This window comes from Amblyomma mixtum, chromosome 3, assembly GCF_055824585.1.
Source record: "Amblyomma mixtum isolate Tamu chromosome 3, ASM5582458v1, whole genome shotgun sequence".
Taxonomy (NCBI): domain Eukaryota; kingdom Metazoa; phylum Arthropoda; class Arachnida; order Ixodida; family Ixodidae; genus Amblyomma; species Amblyomma mixtum.
This window is the reverse complement of record NC_143014.1, coordinates 374,853,925-374,860,099: the sequence shown is the minus strand read 5'-3', so window position 1 is coordinate 374,860,099 and position 6,175 is coordinate 374,853,925. Positions and strand designations below refer to the sequence as shown.

At 41.9% G+C, this 6,175-nt stretch overlaps 1 pseudogene; it reads right to left on the bottom strand.

The window, feature by feature from the left end:
* Window positions 1–1,061: 1,061 nt before the first annotated feature.
* LOC149356819 (BEN domain-containing protein 5-like) lies at window positions 1,062–5,904 on the bottom strand (annotated as a pseudogene).
* Window positions 5,905–6,175: the final 271 nt, after the last annotated feature.

Sequence of the window (6,175 nt, the reverse complement as noted above, 5' to 3'; positions counted from 1 at the left end):
TCACTAGTGCTGAAGCCAGCCTTCCTCATGAGCCTGAATGTTTGTTTGTTTGTTTATGGGGTTTAACGTCCCAAAGCGACTAAGACTATGAGAGACGCCGTAGTGGAGGGCTCCGGAAATTTCGACCACCTGGGGTTCTTTAACGTGCACTGAGATCGCACAGTACACGGGCCTCTAGAATTTCTCCTCCAAAGAAATTCTAGCCGCTGCGGCCGGGATCGAACCCGCGTCTTTTGGGTCAGCAGCCGAGCACCATAGCCACTGAGCCACCGCGGCGGCATGAGCCTGAATGACAACGCATGTAGAAGCACCGATTATATTGCAGTTTTTCATGCCTCGTGTGACCTATAACCTCTCTTTGACATCACAGCCATCGTTGGGCTGTTGAAACCAAAACAGCACAAGAAAGAAATTCGATCATAACTTATTTAGCGGTCGTAGGGGGATACGACACGGTAATCCGTCTATAATAATGCCTTAGGCCTCATTACAAAGAGGAAAACATGCACTCAAACATTAGGCGTCCTTACTCCTTTAACTATATTTGCATATACTAATGAAAAACTGCATGCCATATTGCACAATCAACGTGACCTGAAAAAGAGAAAAGCAGACAATGGCTTCAATATCAGAAATGAAAGTTTCTCAACAAAGTGACTAAAAACAATTTGAAAAAAAAAGAACAGTGGTACACACTACACACAAGAAAATTAAAGAAAAAAAGTCCACACAAGCTAGGACTTGAACCTGCAAGGCTTCTTAATGTTCTCAAGTCTGAAAGCTCTTACCTGCAAATCCCTATAGATTCGCATGTAGGGCATTACACTACTCAGAAATTGTATATATGCAATTCCAAACAAAGAGCACACGGAACATGATCTTGGAAACAGAAAATCAATGATTCTGATACGCTAGAACAGTAATTGCAACTGAAAGCTTCAAAACAATCAGTAAATGCAATTTTGAACAAAAACTGAGAACACATGTGCATAAAGAAATAACAGAAGGCAAAGGGTAAATAAAACCACGCAAGCTTGAAATCAAACTTACAAACATGCAAGCTACCGCCTCTGCAGGTCCGCAAGCTTCTGTGCAAGGTGTTTCCTAACAGATTTCATGCGCTTTTTGTCTTCTTCTGGGTTTGCCGCCCCAGTGTAGAGACGAAACAGTGCTGTGGAAAATTGAAAGGATGAGTTTATCATCTGTTCACCACAAAAAGAATGCAGATAAAAGTAAATTCTGAAACTAAAAAATTATAAAGCTAAAGGTGACTATAGCTCATATGATGCATGAAGACAACTGCAATAAAATCGCTCCTCCTTCACTCCGAGATTCTCATTTGAGACTCTTCCCCGCTGCAAAATCTGAGATATAAAATTCCTCCTGCACTTACGCCTACTGTTTACAATAGCCATAGAAACTCAGTGATTTCCAGTGGTTGCATCAGTGCAAACTAGAAGTGTTTGTCCAGATTTCCTGGGCTCATTTTGTTGATGAAGGCATATGCTCACTGGGTCTTAAGAACAGCAATGAAGGTGTGAGTCAGTGTGCTTTGAATATTTTATCACAGCACTGCCTCTACATCTGTACATAAGAGAATACACAAAACTGCCATGTAACGCAGAGAACAGCGATGTGTTCTCGCCTTCATTAACTGCTGCAAGTGCATACGACTAAACCTTTGGAGAAAAATAGGGCTGTAAATAGTGATCTAATCATGGCACACTACAGCATACCTTTCTCAGTGCCATCGTTTCTAAAAGAGCTTTATTATTTTAAAAATCATAAATTGGGTGTCTTGCCCCTTAATAACACTGTGAATGCCAAGGGCTCCACTGAAGATGCTCGAGATGTAATAGACACCTGTATGAACGACTGGTTCCCAGTGTCTCCACTACCTGCATTTAGCACTTGTTGCAGATTGCTTCAGTACATTTTAAGTCATTGATGAACAGTTATTGCAGTGAGGTACAAGAAGGTACCTTTCAGTGCGGACCGATTCACGCATTCTGACCTCCAATTGCTCCAACAAGAGGCTGTTCCTGCGGCTTCCATGTTACCGATAACCATGAAGAATGCTGGTAATGAAACTTAGCTACAATAAACAAAAATAGCTAAATCTGAAGCTTTGCAGAAAGAAACAAATTAGCTACTTGCCGCTAAAAGTAAACTTTTCATACTTAACTGCTTCCAAAATCGGTAAAATTTGTTACCAAATAGCTAAACTGGCAACACCTGTCCTCACATCAAAGAACAGAGACAACTAGGTCTTGTTTTTCAGATAATTTCAATTTTCAAGCCATTAAGCCTAGCTACAGCAGTGTGCACTATCGTCATAGCAACACCCACCAAAGCAATTCTCAAGCTTTTGTAACCTTTTACGTTTTCAATTTGCACAACGGTTCTCCTTGGAACAAAAAAGGCTGGCAATGCAACAATGCCTGTCATTAATAGCTGCAAAAGAAAGCTTCATCAAACCAGCACTCATATGCTTTCACTTCTCACTGCATACACACAGTGTGTATGTCCACTTGAGTATGCATGGGACAGCATACAAAAAGTGCCATGCTTACGCCGTTTACAGCTCTTGCAATGGAGTGAGTGATACGTACGAAAGCTTACTGCGTACGCGCAACAAAGTCTCAAAAGGAGCACATTCATGATGGAACAAAGTGAGCATGTCAGTGTTAACATACCTCTCACAGATTCAAGCTTCTGTGGTGTGAGGGCTTGCTTAGCCTGGGTCTTCCCCAGCGATAAGCTCTTATTTGACAGAGTGCCCGTCACGCTTCTGTTGCGCAATTCTTCAGGCGTCCAGAAAAGCCCCGTGTAAAGCCTACAAAACATCTAATCTGTGGAGGCTTGGAACAGCCTCCCCCACAAGTCTTTCGATATCCACGTCTCACTTCCAGCGTAGATCTGCAAAACCAAAGCAACAGTTGACATCTGTGCAACAGAAAACATTAGCAGTAGTGCTAACTCCTTTTAAGGCGGCACGAGGGTCTTAAAACTCACCTTTTTATTTGTGGCTAGAATCTCGTGCAATTTTACACACAGATGTGTTTTTCTCTTCTGATTCCAAAAATGTAATCATAACTGAGCTGGTTGTCTTAGATCAAAAGTTATCTTGAATTATAGAGTGTAAGTAGGTAATTTCTTACGCAGCTTTAATAAACTTTCTCATTGCATTTTGTTGCTTTTAATTACATGAATTGATAGCCAGAAAATTCCCATACCCGATGACATTCTTACTTTTTTTGTTTATGCCACGTATAAATAACAATATACAATTAGCTTAATGAGTTGCAGTGTCAAATGCTGCGACCTTTTACTCTTGACACAGTATATCAGGATGACATGCCTTTAGAGAGAAACGAAGAATATCACCGGGTATGGGAACTCTCTGGCTATCAATTCATGTAATTAAAAGAAACAAAATGCAATGAGAAAGTTCACTAAAGCTGCGTAAGAAACGACCTATTACATTCTAGACTTTTCAAGATTTAAGACCACCTGCTCAATTATAATTACATATTGGGAATCACAAGAGAAAAACACATCTGTGTGCAAAATTGCATGAGATTCTAGCCATAAATAAACAAGTTAGTTTTAAGACCCCCGTCCCCCCTTAAACCAATGAAAATAAAGTATCGCTAAACAGCGTTCTGGCATATAGCAGAGGCATACTGCTATATACATCGCGGCCATGAAAAAAAAGGTGGTGTTTAGCATCGAGCAAATACAGTATATCATTTTATCACACGTAAAAATTTGTGCTGCTATTTCTTCACAGAGATGCGCATTTCATGGCCAAGCTTAAACACAAGCTCTGACATCACCTTAAAGGTTCACTAAAAAGGAATCTGAACTCGTCTTTTTATCATGAGAAATCGATCTACAAGTTCCGAGCAATCTTAGTCAATTCAAATTATTGTACTGTGCGACTGATTTCCATAATTTAAATCGGATTAAACGTCCGAGCTCCCGCCTTTTTTTTAACTCACTGCAGGCAGTGAGAGGAGTCAACCAACCTTTCAAACAGTCCCGTGGCGGCTTGCCGCTCTGCCATCGGCAACGTGATACGTAACGATCGGCTAAAGCAAAGAGCGCACGCGTATTTTTATTTCTGTGGCCCTAACTTATGGCTATGCAGCCTCCGAGTAGATTATTTACTCATGGAAACCTAAAACAGAAAACAAAAGCGAAAGTGAAGCTGCCACGCGACTGCCTGAAAGGCACTCTACGCGTGAGTCGACTCCTCCTACCATCTGTGGTAAGTTTAAAAAAAAGGTGGGAGCCGGAATGTTTAATCAGATTTAAATTAGGGAAGTCGGCCGCACAAGACAATAATTCGAAGTTTATAAGAATGCTCGGAATGTGCTGATCGAGTTCCCGCGGTAAAAAGACGTGCTTAGATTCCTTTTTAGTCCACCTTTAAAACAAAACGAACGAGTGCGTGCAGGCACATCTTTATTTCTATGTTGTATATTCAACATTCTTTTAGCATGCACTCTGAGGACCCCTTACAGTAATACTTTAAGAAGGGGATAATACTGAGGGCCTAGAAAATTATTCCTGTGACTTCATTCGCGAAAGAAGTTCTGCCCTATTTGTGTACCACAGTACACGTAAAACTCTCATTTCACTGACACAAACTTTTTTTGTTGGGCCTGCATACTCCTTGACCTCCAAATGCTGTAGCATCTTTTGTTCAACAAAAGTATACAGACATTTTGTTCCGTTCACATTTCTGCAAACTCACTTTCTGGGAGCATTTGTAATATCTCATTGCAATAATTGCAGTGCTGAGAAATGCAGTCAGAAGTGCTTGAAGTATTTCAGTTTCAATAAAAATTTCTTACCTTCCCGTCATCTCTCGTGGAGCCGATTTGCACATCTGTGCTCACGCTGCTCTGGCCATCAAGGCTGGCTGCTGCTGCATTAGGACAGCCATATTTGTTAATCATTCAGAAACAAAGCAACCACTAACGAGCCCAGTGCACCATTTATCTAGCCTCCGATTTTGCATGCCGATTTTACCCTCTCCATATCTGCTCCAAACAGGCAACACAGTCTCATGGGAGCACTGCTTGGTTCGCCACATGCCCATGCTGCCCAGGCGTAGCGGTGCGCAGTTTGAATTATCAGTTGTGCAACTCATTCATGTTCAAATTAACGACCGATATTTTAAACAGACTCCAATGGTAGAGCGACTGCTCCGGTGTAGCGGTGGTCCTGGGTTCGAACCGCGGACCAGGACGAATTTTTCTTTAACTACGAAGTTTCTGAGAAAGCTGTACAGCTTTCCTTTGTAGCCGTATGGCTGCGCTCGGGTGGATGCCAATGAGTAATTACTCCCTTATTACAAATCTACTCCACTTTGGGGGATTCCCCTAAACATTTGACCAACACAGTTCCCACTTCGAGTCATTGATCAATTCGCTCTCGTCCTACCATAAGCTTGCCGTCCTGGTTAGCTGAATTGGTAGAGCGACTGCTCCGGTGTAGCGGTGGTCCTGGGTTCGAACCCCGGACCAGGACGAATTTTTCTTTAACTACGAAGTTTCTGAGAAAGCTGTACAGCTTTCCTTTGTAGCCGTATGGCTGCGCTCGGGTGGATGCCAATGAGTAATTACTCCTTTATTATAGACTCCAATGGAACATGAACAGACCAAGTCGTACAGTTTGAATTATCCGCAGCTCAGTAAATAAATTGCATGAATAGATGCCGCAACCCATAATACTGTCTCAATTTCTCAGAATCACTGCCATATTTACAATAAAAGTACCAAACATTGTCAAAATAATGACTGTTTTGAGCTAGGCGATTCACATGTAAAGTAAATCTCACCTTGTTGGGGCGAGTCCTCCATAACAGTGTCACTGCAGGAGGGAAGTGCTTCGGCATCATTGCAGGAGGGAAGTGCTTCGGCATCGCTGCAGTCAGATCCAGATGCTGTAATAAGGAGAAAATGAAGATAAGCCTTCTACATAGCTTACTACCAGGACACAGAAGGTTCAGACAAATGTTGCCAGAAATGTTGCCCTAACCAAAGCCTTTCCCATGAAAAGGTAAATATCACGTCTACTGAATGCACCCGAATACAACAATCATGAATGGTGGTGCACACAGCGTCACAAATTAAAGGGACACTAATGACAAATTGAAGTTTGC